Source organism: Macaca nemestrina, chromosome 16 (genome assembly GCF_043159975.1).
Source record: "Macaca nemestrina isolate mMacNem1 chromosome 16, mMacNem.hap1, whole genome shotgun sequence".
Lineage (NCBI taxonomy): Eukaryota > Metazoa > Chordata > Mammalia > Primates > Cercopithecidae > Macaca > Macaca nemestrina.
In genome coordinates this window covers 13,034,682-13,048,283 of record NC_092140.1, presented here as the reverse complement: position 1 = coordinate 13,048,283, position 13,602 = coordinate 13,034,682, and the positions used below count along the sequence as shown (strand labels likewise).

General features: G+C 43.7%; 1 long non-coding RNA gene across 3 annotated transcripts in view; it reads left to right on the top strand.

Moving 5' to 3' along the window:
* Positions 1–263: 263 nt before the first annotated feature.
* The window catches only part of LOC139359053 (uncharacterized), a 351,645-nt gene continuing 338,306 nt past the window's right edge, over positions 264–13,602 (top strand). For all 3 annotated transcript variants that reach the window (XR_011614617.1, XR_011614618.1, XR_011614616.1), the window contains exon 1: positions 264–548. This is a non-coding gene — a long non-coding RNA (uncharacterized lncRNA). The remainder of the gene's footprint in view (positions 549–13,602) is intronic.

Below are 13,602 nucleotides of genomic sequence, written 5' to 3'. Positions count from 1 at the left end.
CAGAAATCAAATCCCACGTCACATGTATGTATCTATGCGGGTGGAGGAGGTGTCTGGGTTGGTGAACCAGGCTCAGCACAAGCCATAGCTGTTTGTGGCCTTTCTAAATCCAGCTGTTCTGGTCGAGTATCATGCAGGGGAAAGCAGCTGTGCAGATGGCTGCACTAAATGTGATAGCGCCTCAAGGTCCCACTAAGGGGCACTGCTGTGTCTGAGACCAGAAAGTGCTGGGCGTCTACTGGGCATAGTGGCCTCCGAGCAGTGGTGCTGGATTCTGTCTGCACAGCTGAGCTTTTCCTCTGCCTGCTCCTTTGGGGCTGAGCAATTGAACTTTGAATTCTTGGCACTGAGATGGCAAATATAGCGAAGCTTTCAAGAAGCAGATAATGAAAGTTTTAATAAATAGCACAGGCAGGGGCTCAAACAAGAAATTAGAAAAATGATCTGACCTTGGTTGTTTCCCAGGCTGACAAAATGGCTCAACTGGTTATAATGTTCAGTAACATTTTCTTTTGCCTGTTTTTCTGTCACTATAAGTCACCCCCGAGGTAAGTGACTCTTCCTTTTTCTTTTCTTGGTGTGACAAATCTGGCTTTCTGCCTAGAATGGTGCTGTTCTTATTTCTGGAAAACCAGTTAAGAAAATTGGGTAGAATAACCTCATTCAGAAGAGAGGAGGCCACAATTTCTGTTTTGTTTGTTTTGCTTTGTTTTTGACAGTTGCCAAAGTACACTTTGTATTATTCTTTATGGTTTTTGTTTTACAAAAATACAGAGATATTTTCATCTTTTCTGAGTAGTTGATATACAAAAGCCTAGGTTTAACCTTGAGTTGTTGCAAATACTGTTATGGTTGTTTTCGTAGCTATGTTTAAACTTAGCTTTATATCTGAAAATGCTACCTATTGGAAAATATTTAAATAAAGCAGAAAGTAAAGAAAGAAAACACTAGAAATTCTACTTCACAGTGATGACTACATTGGTGCATTCGGGCACATTAAGTATATGTATACAGTTTTCTATAAATGTATACTATACATGTTCTGTAATCAGCATCATTACTCCATCGTCATGGACATCTTTTCATTTTGATAAATCTAAGTCTAAAAATCACTTATGATGTTTGGAGACTATCGCATTGTCCGTAACATGATTTACTTAATTAACTCTCTATCAAGGGGCATTTTGCAAACATTTTACAAAACATCTCTAGAAAGGTTATACCCATTTATATTTCCTTCAACAATACATAAAATCTCATTTCTCAATGTTTTGCCCAAACAGGTTTTATCACCATATATGATTTTTCTGATAGGCAAGAAAAGCTTAATTTTATTTTCAAAAATATTTCAAATAAAACACTGAAAATTTTAAAATTCATATGTCATCTGTACCAGCCTGATATCCAGTTCTACTCCCCAGGATCTCCTGTTTTAAATACTTCTACTTATATTGTTTGTAATGACTTTCTAAAAGTTAAGAAAATACTATTTTATTTATATTTATTTATCAGTGTTAGAGAACAGACTGGCTTCCACTGAATTATCAGGGATACATATTCTTACAGCTGTCTTTTTCTGCATCTAATGTTTTTATTTTATCCCACATTAATCCAGAAGAGAAAGTTAGTATTTGGATTCAAAAAAATCCTCTATACAAAGCTTCTATAAACAATGTATACTCCCAAAGAAGGCTGAAGAGGTTTATTTTGAAACAAAGCAAACGATTTTAATGGTCACAGAAGCCACCAGTCCTCAAATAAACTGATATCGATCAATTGTACTGCAATCTATTGGCTAAGCAGCGTGAGGCCAGCCCAGACTCAAAAGAAGGGGATATAAACTCTATCTTCTAATGAGGAGAATGACAAAGAATTTGTTTGCCATCTTTAACAGCAGGCAGCTGATGGAGTTTTAAAAATGAGAATGTCTTCTGTGACCATTAAAATGATCCCAACCCTGTGAGTGAGCCTTCTTGGACATTCTAGTCTAGCTGAGTACCCAGATGTCACAACTCCAGCTGCTTATGATAATGTGGGAGATAGGAAATGTAGCCACTGAATTTGTGGATTTCGCTAAGGAGATTTCAGTTGAGCTCCTAGATGTCTTCAGACCCAGCTCACATCCTGTGGGGCAAAAGAAACACCCAGGTGACTCCAGATTTAGGGTGGATTGTCTTATACAGAACAGTACATAACTGAAGTAGCTGTTCCACCACTGAGTTTAACCTTCATCTCTCCCTACATCTCCCACTTTCGCTGGGTCCCCACCCATCCTCTCCCCATCTCTACCCCTGCTCCTGCCAACACCATCACTTCTCTTCAAGAGTCAAACTAGCCAAATTTCTCCTCTGTCCTCACTTAAAATGTCTTTCCCCACCCTGAGGACTTTATGCCTGCTGACCCAGGTTCTCAGTGGGCAGGAACTTAGGAAGGCATCCTGCCAAAGTCTCTCCTTTAAGAGAATTATGATGAGTGAAATTTTCTCTATCCATGTACCACGCATGAGCTACACTCACCACTTCTCCTACATTCAGAGAGAAAACAACCTCCCTTCCTTCTTTTCCTTCCTCTCCCCTTCTCTTTCTTCTTGTCTTTCTGCTTCCTTGTCCTTCCCCTCATTCCTTTGCAAACCACGAAGAGATAAAACTGTCCATGATGAGATGCCCAGATTTTTCCAGGCGAATTGCCGTTCCACCTCTTAAAAAAAAGATCTCACTGCAGAACTGCGCACCCGCGTTTATAAATGTTAGATAACTATGGAAATGATTTAATCAGTTCATCAACACATTTGTTAAGCACCTGTTTTCTGTAAGGCACTGAGCTAGCCAATGAGGGAAAAAAAAGACATATGATATGGCATCAGTTTGCACTTTATTTCCTCTCACACGTCTGTCATCAGTGCCTTGTGTACGTGTCACCTAGTCTATTAATCCACACTTCCTTACTGAGTACCACCGTGTTCCAGGCAGCATGAGAAGTACACAGCCTTCAGGAAGCTTCTCCATACACTCTCTCCTTGTTAGTTTGCTCAGGCTCCATAACCAAGTACCACAGACTGGGAGTCGTAAACCCACAGAAACTTTCTCTCTCTAGTCCTGGAGGCTAGAGTCTGAAATCAAGTTGTTGGCAGGGCTGCTGTCCTTCTGAGCTCCAGGGGAGGGTCCTTCTTTGCCTCTTCCAGCTTGTGGTGGCCCCCAGCACTCCCCGGCTTGTAGCAGCATCACTCCAACCTCTACCTCCGTCTTTATGTGATCTTCCCTCTGTGTCTGTGTCCAAATTTTTCTCTTCTTAGAAGGACAGCAGTCGTGTTGGATGAGGGCCGGCTGTCATCAGTATGGCCTCATTTTAACTTGATTCCATCTGCAAAGACCCTATCTCCAAATGAGGGTGCATTCACAGGTTCTGGGGATTAAGACTTCAACATGTCTTCAATCCACTCACAAAGTTCTTCTTTCCTCCTTCTCTTCCCCTCTGATGAAACCTCCTTCTCTTCTACTCCATTCTTTACCGTTCCCTTTTCTCTTTACACAGTTGTATCTTACCGTCTCATTCACCTTCACCCCAGACCAGCCTTTCCTTCGTTTCCAGCTTCATAGGAGTCCCCATGTCTCTCCTGGTGGTGGTGCTGGCTCCCTTGGGGTTGGGGCACAGTAGCCCAGAGGGGTATGAAGGCGAGCAAGAGCACAGGTGAATGTCTTTAGCGTGACACGCCTCTCAGCAATTGCTCCCTCTCCCATTCACTCAGTGTCCTGCAATCTTGAATATACCACCCATAAGGAAACACACTGGAAGGAAAGAGCCCAGAAAGGAGAGCGAAGATAAGGATGAAATTCCCTAGATAATCACAGCAAGCAATTAGTCTAATTAAGCTAATATTATTCAACTACTTTTATAATACCTGCCAGAATGTTATCAGATTTCGCTGAAGTGCAGCAGCATATTTCAAAATAAGTAAGAAGGGATTACAGATCCTAACTTTGGCAATAAGACTTTGAATCCATGGACTCTGTCTCACAGTGGGGTTTGTTATTGGCTAGTACATCATTGGTGCCTGCGGAATACTTGAGGGATTCCAATTAGATCAATCAGTTGTATGAGCTGCCGCATGTAACTGCTGACGAAGAGGCTTTACTGAGCTGAGCCAGCTTCTGATAGCCGAGCCTCAAAACCTCAGGTGTCTCTCTCTTCCATCATTCATGCAAAAGTGAGAGGTTAGGTCAGACCCTCATTGGCACAGTTGTATTAGCTCAGTGGTTGATGAGCTGATCTCCAGTTTCTCTCTCCCACAAACCTGCGACTCACCCACAAAGGAACATTAGTGGGCTTTGTGGTCCTGATTTCTGGCATCCCAGGTGGGAAAATGAAGAGAGTTATATCATGGTGACACATTGTGCGCCAGCTCCGCAGGCTGTGAGCCAACGGTGAGGCAGGCACGGAGAGCTGGTGATAGGGTTTGGGTCTGTGTCCCCACCCAAATCTCTGTCAAATTGTAATCCCCACTGTTGGAGGAGTGGCCTGGTGGGAGCGGATGGAATCATGGGGGTGGACTTCCTCCTGGCTGTTCCTGTGATAGGGAGTGAGTTCTCGAAAGACCTGGTTGTTTAAAAGTGGGCGGCACCTTCCCCTTCGCTCTTCCTCCTGCTCCTGCCCTGGCAAGATATGCTGCTTCCCCTTTGCTTTCTGCCATGACTGCACGTTTCCTGAGGCCTTCCCAGTCCTGCTTCCTCTATGACCTGTGGAACGGTGAGTCAATTAAACCTCTTTTCGTTAAAAATTACAGTCTCAGGTAGTTCTTTATAGCAGTGTGAGAACTGACTCATTTCAGCTGGTTTATTAGTTTTCTATGGCTGCTGTAGCAAAATACCACAGACAGGGGAGCTTAAACAACAGAAACACATTTTTTCAAGGTGTCAGCAGGTCTGGTTTCTTCTGAGGCCTCTCTGCTTGGCTTGCAGATGGCCACCTTCTCACTGTGTCCTTGTGTGGTCTTTCCTCTGTGTGCACACATCCCTGGTATCTCTGTGTCCAAATTGCCTTTTCTTATAAGGACGCCAGTCAGGTTGTGTTAGGGCTCACCCTCATGGTTTCATTTTAAATTAATCACCTCTTTAAAGGCCCTGTCTCCAAATACAGTCGCATTCTGACGTACTGGAGGTTAGGGCTTTAATATCGGAATATGGGGGTGGGGGAAGACACAGTTTAGCCCGTAACAGCTGATTAGCCGAGAGGAATTGGTTTTGGAAGAAGCATATGACTTTCTTTTCTTCCTTTTCTTCACCCCCACCATCCAGAGCCTTGATGGGGCACTTCTGGGTAGTACCTCTGGAGATTGTATTAAAAATAAAGTCTCTCTAAGATAAGGGTTTCCAAATAGCTTCGTATTTCCTAGAGTACTTGCTGAAATGCAGATTCTTGGGCTACCTGAAATGATATTAATAGGAATCTCTTAGGGTTGTAGCCTAGGAACCTGTACGTTCCTAAGAATTACTTCTCCAGGTAATTCTAAAGAATACTCAACTTTGGAGTTGTGTCACTATCAGCTGGAGACGATTGACTTGACAAAACTAACGACTGGTCACTACTTATTTAATATGCTGACATGCTTTTTGAATAAAAGTTGCAGAGAAAGAGCAGGTTGCTGTGGGTGAACTGTGCATAACTCTATTTTGCTGATGTTTCGACCAGTAAGGACAGACTATTACTGAAGCATTAACAAATAGCTGTAGTGATTATAAATTATTGTCATCTAAATACGGGGAATTCCATGAGTGTGTGTTGAACATGACAATTCTAGGCATCATGCAATTCTTCACAGGAAAATCAAAGAGCAAAATTGCCTTGGACATTCTTTCTAAAACCAGTAAGATTGTATATAGAGAGATGTTCCTCAACTTTGGTGGGGTTGCATCCCAATAAACCACCATAATTTGAAAATATTGTAAGTCAAAAATGCATTTAATACACCTAAACTACCAAACATTATAGTTTAGCCTAGCCTACCTTAAATGTGCTCAAAACACTTCCACTAGCCTGTAGGTGGGCAAAAATAATGTAACACAAAGCCTATTTTATAATAAAGTATTTACTATCTCGTGTAATGTATTGAAAAAACAGAATGGTTGTGTGAGTACTCAAAGTACAGTTTCTACTGAATGCATTTCACTTTTTCACCGTTGTAAAGTCAAAAAAATCCTATGTCAAACCATCATAAGTTGGGGACCATCTGCATATACAGTCTTACATATATATGGTATATAGTCATGTGTTGCTTATTGATGGGGATAGGTTGAGAAATGCATCATTAGGCAATTTCTTCATGTGCAAACATCATAGAGTACACTTACACAAACCTAGATGGTATTGCCTATCACACACCTAGGCTATATGGTTTAGCCTATATATACCTATATATGGTATAGCCTATGCTCTTAGGCCACCAACCTCTACAGCATGTGACTGTATTGAATCCTGGAGGCAATGATGACACAAGGGTAAGTATTGATGTATCAAAACATGGGAAACGTACAGCAAAAATACCATATAAAAGATTAAAAATGGTCCATCTGCACAGGGCACTTACCATGAAAGGAGCTTGCAGGATGGGCAGTTGTTCTGGGTGAGTCAGTGAGTCAGTGGAGTGTGAATGTGAAGGCCTAGGACACAACTGTCACTACTTAGACTTTATAAACACTGGACACTTAGGCTACACTTAGGAAAAACATTTCTTGTTCAACAACACATTAACCTTACCTTACTGTAATGCTTTAACTTTATGAACTTTACATTTTTAAAACATTTTGACTCTTTTGTAATAACACTTAGCTTAAAACACAAACACATCACACAGTTGTACAATAACTTTATATTCTTATACATTTTTTCTACTTTTAAATTTTTTTTTTACCTTTTAAACATTTTTGTTAAAAACTAAGATACACACATACATGTTAGCCTAGGCCTACACAGGTCAGGATCGTCAATATTACTGTCTTGTCACATGGCAGGGTCTTCAGGGGCAATAACTTGCATGGAGCTGTCATCTCCAATGGTAACGATGTCCCTTTTTGCGATACCTCCTGAGGAACCTGCCTGAGGTTCTTTTACAGTTACCTTTTTTAAAATAAGTGGAAGGAGCATACTCTAAAGATAAAAAGTGTAGTATAGTAAATGCATTAACTAGTAATAGTCATTTATTATCAAGTATTATTTACCATGAATAATTGTATTGCTCTACTTTTATGTGATTGGCAGCACAGAGGGTTTATTTACACCAGCATCACCATGAACGTGTGAGTAATATGTTGTGCTATGACATTAGGACAGTTAGGATTTCACCAGGGGATAGACATTTTTCAGCTCCATTATAATCTTATTAGACCACTGTTGTATATGTGGTTTGTTGTTGATCAAAATGTTGTTATTTGATGCATGACTATCTATCTTTTTGTGTGTGTGTGTATGTATATATACACACAAATATAAGTATAGATATCCATATATGTATACGCATGCGTACATATATAGAGAGAGTCAGGGTCTTGCTCTGTTGCCCAGGCTGGAGTGCAGTGGTGCAATCATAGCTCACTGTAACCTCAATCTCCTGGACTCAAGTAAGCCTCCTGTCTCAGCCTCCCCAGTAGCTGGTATCACATGTATGAGCCACTTCACTTGGCACCCTTTGATATTCTAGGTGTTTCCAGGTCCTTCAGACTCCTGAGGTTACCTTTTTCTCTAACACAAAAGCAACATGGCACGTGTCTCATTGAGCATAGAATAGGGTGTTGAGCATCTTCTCTACATGCTTCTGGGAATTTCCTTGAAGTTTGTAATCCCGTGCTCATCCCAGCTCCATATTCTAAACATCTCCATCTGAAAGCTCTGTAGCCAATCTGAGCACACGAATCCCTCACCTGCCAGCCCACGTTCTTCCTAAATTTAGCTTTCCACATGTTTCCTGGTATGTGTGCTTTCTTATTCTCTCTCTTCCTCCTCCTCTCTCTCAAATCACCTCCCATACTTCCTTCCTCCATTCTAACATCCACCTCCAAACTATTTTTCTCCAATTACCAATGCAAGACTAAAAAAACTGTTACTGAATTATAAAAAGCAATTTAGTTCTCTATCCTCATCTCTAACTGGACTCTGGGCCTTCTTTTTGAGTTAAAAACAAATCATTTGGGCCAGGCACGGTGGCTTATGCCTGTAATCCCAGCACTTTGGGAGGCCGAGGTGGGTGGATCACCTGAGGTCAGGAGATTGACACCAGCCTGGCTAACATGGTGAAATCCCCATCTCTACTAAAAATACAAAAACGTAGCCAGGCGTGGTGGTGCATGCCTGTAGTCCCAGCTACTTGGGAGGCTGAGGCAGGAGAATCGCTTGAACCTGGGAGATGGAGGTTGCAGTGAGCTGAGATCACACCAATGCACTCCAGCCTGGGCGACAGAGTGAAACTCTGTCTCAAAACAAAAAATCCAGAAAACCCCCAAATAATTCAGCGTTGATTTCCTGAACACCTGCCAGGAGACAGGCACTGTTTTAGTGACCTGAGGCGCCCTCCAAGGCGTTCTGCCAAGGGACCACTCATCTTCAGAACAAATAGCAGGTTGAAAGTTTGTGTTTGAAACTTTCTTATACCTGGTGAGATCAAATTCTTAGGCAGAACCCTCTCTCCCAAATACGTATTAGAAGTATTATTATTATTATTTTGAGACAGGGTCTCACTCCATCGACTGGGCTGGAGTGCAGTGGTACGATCTTGGCTCACTGCAGCCTCCGCCTCCTGGGTTCAAGCAATCCTCCCACCTCAGCCTCCTGAGTAGCTGGGATTACAGGGGCGTGCCACCACACCCAGCTAATTTTTGCATTTTCAGTAGCAACAGAATTTCACCACGTTGGCCAGGCTGGTCTTGAACTCCTGATCTCACGTCATCCACATGCCTCAGCCTCCCTCAGCTGGGATTACAGGCGTGAGCCACTGGGCCCAGCCAGAAGTTTTTTTTTTTTGGTTTTTTTTTTTTGAGACAGAATCTCGCTCTGTTGACCAGGCTGGAGTGCAGTGGCACAATCTCGGCTCGCTGCAAGCTCCACCTCCTGGGTTCACGCCATTCTCCTGCCTCAGCCTCCCGAGTAGCTGGGACTATAGGTGCCCGCCACCACGCCCAGCTAATTTTTTGTATTTTTAATAGAGACAGGGTTTCACTGTGTTAGCCAGGATGGTCTTGATCTCCTGACCAAGTGATCCACCCACCTCAGCCTCCCACAGTGTTGGGATTACAGGCATGAGCCACAGTGCCTGGCCCGCCAGAGGTATTTTTTTTAAAGTTCTTGTAGTTCCTTTTTTTCGTGTAGCAAAATATATATAGCATAAAATTGGCCATTTAAATCATATTTTGAGTGAAGAATTCAGTGGTATTAGGTATAGTCGTGATGTTGTACAACCATCTGCACTATCCATTTCTAGAACTTTTTTATCATCCTAAACTGAAACTCTGTTCCTGTTAAACTGTTCCTGTTACTCCCATTCCCCCTCCTCTCAGCTCCTGGTATCCTCTATTCTGCTGTCTGTCTCTGTGCGTTTGCTTTCTGGCTATCTCAAATAAGTGGAATCTAACATTTGTGCTTTTGTGTCTTGCTTATTTCACTTGACATGTTTTCAGGTTCATGTGTGTTGTAGCAGGTATCAGAACTGCCTTCCTTTTGAAGGTGGAATAGTATTCCACTGTAGGTATATGTCACAGTTTGCTTCTCCATTCATCAGCTGAGGGACATTTGGGTGGTTTCTGCCTTTTGGGTACTGTGAATAAGGCTGTTATGTACACGGGTGTACAGGTATTTGTTTGAGTCTTTATTTTCAGTTATTTTGGGTATGTAGCCAAAAGATGCTGGATCATAACCCTTGCTGCACTTCTTTTTATCACACACGATATGAAGGATGTCAGCCCAGTCTGGGTTTCAATCCTGGCTCAGTCACTTGTAATTTGGGCGAGTCACCTCATCCTCTCACCTCCTTTCTTCCTCTTGAACAGGGGCCTGGACTAAGATCCCTTCCAGTCCTAAGATTTATGAAATGAATATTGAATCATATTTCACAAAGCCACATTATACCTTATTTCAAAAATGCGTAAATTACCAAAAGTGAAATCTTCAGTTTTACATGTCTCCAAAGTTATTATGTCTTTTGTGTAGAAAATTGTAGCTGCTAATATCTGACATTGTAGCAGTCACTCTGAAAGTCTTATCCATTATCCACTTTTAAGTTTTAGGTGTTGGAAATATAAAGATGAGTCACATAAATTCTATTCTTAATCCAGTGGCAGAGGCAGAGGTAGATCAATTCTTTTCCTCTCTTCCTTTATTCCCCCTCTCCCAATTTGAGCAGGGGGAGCATTTTGGCCCAGGCCCCACATCCATGAAAAACTTCAGACATTAGATTTCACTTCTCCTGTTGAAGTTAAACACACAGGGACAGAAATCATTGACAAGATAGAGAAAAAATGATGTCATATAAATTGAACCTTGCATCTTATTACTAACCACACCTCTATAGCATTATAAATTAATATTTTTAGTACATGCTTTAATTATCTTGTGATTAACAATCTTGCGGCTGGGCGCGGTGGCTCAAGCCTGTAATCCCAGCACTTTGGGAGGCGGAGACGGGTGGATCACGAGGTCAGGAGATCGAGACCATCCTGGCTAACACAGTGAAACCCCGTCTCTACTAAAAAATACAAAAAACTAGCCGGGCGATGTGGCGGGCGCCTGTAGTCCCGGCTACTTGGGAGTCTGAGGCAGGAGAATGGCGTGAACCCGGGAGGCGGAGCTTGCAGTGAGCTGAGATCCGGCCACTGCACTCCAGCCTGGGTGACAGAGCGGGACTCCATCTCAAAAAAAAAAACCAAAAAACCAAAAAAACAATCTTGCATTTGTTGTAGGAATGTTAAAAGGATTAATTTTATACATGTAAATGTTTGAACTGTACCACAGTGTCTGTTATCCTGGGTTTATACTTGGCTGAGAATAGCAAGGACCCCCAACAAACAATATCTTAAGGAAGATGTATATCTTCCTTCCAGCCTTCTGCCACCAGAAGGCAAGAGGGAGGCAGTTTGGGGTTTGCATAGCCACAGGAGAGTATTATGTCAGATGCCAAATTATTTTCCCTTCCTCCTGTGCTGGACTACATTTCCTAGACTTCTTTGCAGTTGGTGTGGCCAGATGACTGAATTCTGGCCAAAGGAAAGCAGTTGGAAGTGATATATGCTGCTTTTTGTTCTGGTTCATAAAACTTTACTGAAGGATTGGTTCATTCCCTCTTTTCCTCTCTGCTGGCTGGATGTTCACACCCAGGGTAATCTGAGAAACCACATGTTGAAGATGGCAGCACCTCCATCAGCCTGGGTCCCTGAATCATGACAGGGAGCAGAGCAATTCCTTCCATCCCCTGCTAGTTGAACTTTACATACATCATAAACGATTGTTGTGTGAGAGTTCAGAGTTTGCCTGTTACTGCAGTTATTGTTAAGTTACAAAGATTACATCAGGAGACTAGTCTGTTTCTACCTTGTCTACCTTTGAGATGTAGCTTTCATCCTTATGGTCATAAGATGACTGCCACATCACCAGCCACCAATAGCTGCATCCCAGCCAGAAAAGAAAGGAGACCAGGAAAGAGGAGAGAGGAACGCTTTCTGGGGACTTTTACCTATTTTTCAGTGGCCAGGCTTGTGGCATGTGACTACCTCTAGCTGCAAAGGAGGCGGGGAATTTGAATATTTTGTTTGCCAGTCTCTACTGTAGAGGGACATAGTATTGAAAATGAGCAAGTAGGCACTAGTCTCTTTTTTGGCATTTCATCTCAAGAACTTTAAAGGCAGCCTCTTTGATCCTTGAGAGGACCTCTTTGCGTTTCAGCAGCTTCGTCCTCCTGACTGTGGGTGGAGGTCAATATCTGGCCCCCTGCTCAGCCAGGCTGACTGGGCTGTGGTACCTTGGTTGGGCCTGGTCACCTACCAAGTTGCAGCTTTCTTTCTCTCATCCTTCTGTCTCCACTGTTGGTTCCAGTTCATGTAATTTTACTTCTGTTTTTGGCTTCTGTTTCTGATTTTATTTCTGCCTCCCGCAGCTACACCACCCTCCAGGAAGACTGGTAGGGATTGCTCCCAACTTGGTACCAGAGCTGGAGCCCCACCACCCACAAAGAGGCCTGGCCCTGTTCTTCTAACCACCTGGACTCCCAGGTGCCACCCACCCTTGGTGACCCAGGGTCGCTGGGCTCAGTGCCCTGCTGGGGTGCCCACTCTCCCTTCTTCCTCCAATGCCCCCATCTCCCAGAGCAGGCCTGGGAATACTGTGTTCATCAGGACCTTGTCCATTTGGTAGCTGGGCAGTGTTGCCTGGGCCTACTTCTGTGTGTGTGTATGTGTGTGTCCATGCGTGTGTGTCTGGTGGTTGGGGAAGGCTTGTGGATGCTGGGCTATGAAAGATAGTCTAGATTTAGGCAAGTGGAGATGAAGGTATGGCCTTCTCTATGGTCACCCGTAAAACACCAGGTAGGAAGCAGGTGTGACCGACATGTGACTCCACCCAAAGTCCTTAGGCCCCTTTTCCATTCCTCTTGTTCCACCCCCACCCACTCATCCCCCTACACAAACTTCTGTGTGATTTGCTTCCCACAGCTCTGTACCTGGGACTCAGTTAGCGTTGCCTTCTCTTACGGAGACCCGGGAGCGCCTGGGTTTACAGCCTGTCTTCCCTCCCGCCCCCACCTGGCCCTTCTCCAGTGGCAGGCAGGGGCTGGGGGCGATAGGGAGTCTGAAGGCCCAGTGCCCTCAGCCTGGACAAAGATAAACTTCAGAGCTCCCCTCTGTTCCCTCCAAGGTCTGTGTCTGAAGTCACCCCCGTCTAGGCTTTTGCCTGTCATCTGTCTGGCTTCCTCAGTAAGTCACCTGCACATGAATCCTCATCTCAGGGCCTCTGCAGAACCCCACCTGAGACAGCAGGAAAGTGTCTGGGGAGTGGAAATAGCTCATTTGAACTGCAATGCAGAAAGAGCAGTCGGCTTCGAGTGCCAGGCAAGGCTGGGTTGCACTCTATTCTGCAGGAAGGGGATGTCAGCAGCAGCTCCTCAACTGCCAATCAGCCTACAGGAGGGGGGTTAATCTATACATTAGCGTGGGGGAAACTTGGAGGCAATAAGGCAGCTGGAAGGCTATTTTAATAATCCTGAGTTCTCAAAAGCTTAAAATCAGTTTTTAGGGTGCGGCAGCAGGAGGGTGAGGAATGCGGTGCACAGGAGGGGGACTTCAGACGCTGTATTGGCCAGGGGGCAGGAGAGAAGGCACCCCCACTGATGCCCTGGAGTGAGGGGAGAGGCAGTGCCATTGGCAGGAATCTGAAACACAGAGAGAAGGGCTGGTCTAGAAGGGAGAGGGGGAATTCCATCTCCCATCCCTGTCTGCCACTCTGAAATCATACCCTTTCACTCTGCATTAATGTTTCTTTCCCTCGCATTCTTCTTGATTTATCTTCCAGGAGCAGACCCTCCTTTCCAAGTCATCATCTGGCATAATTCTTAGATCATTATGGCTTAATTGGTGT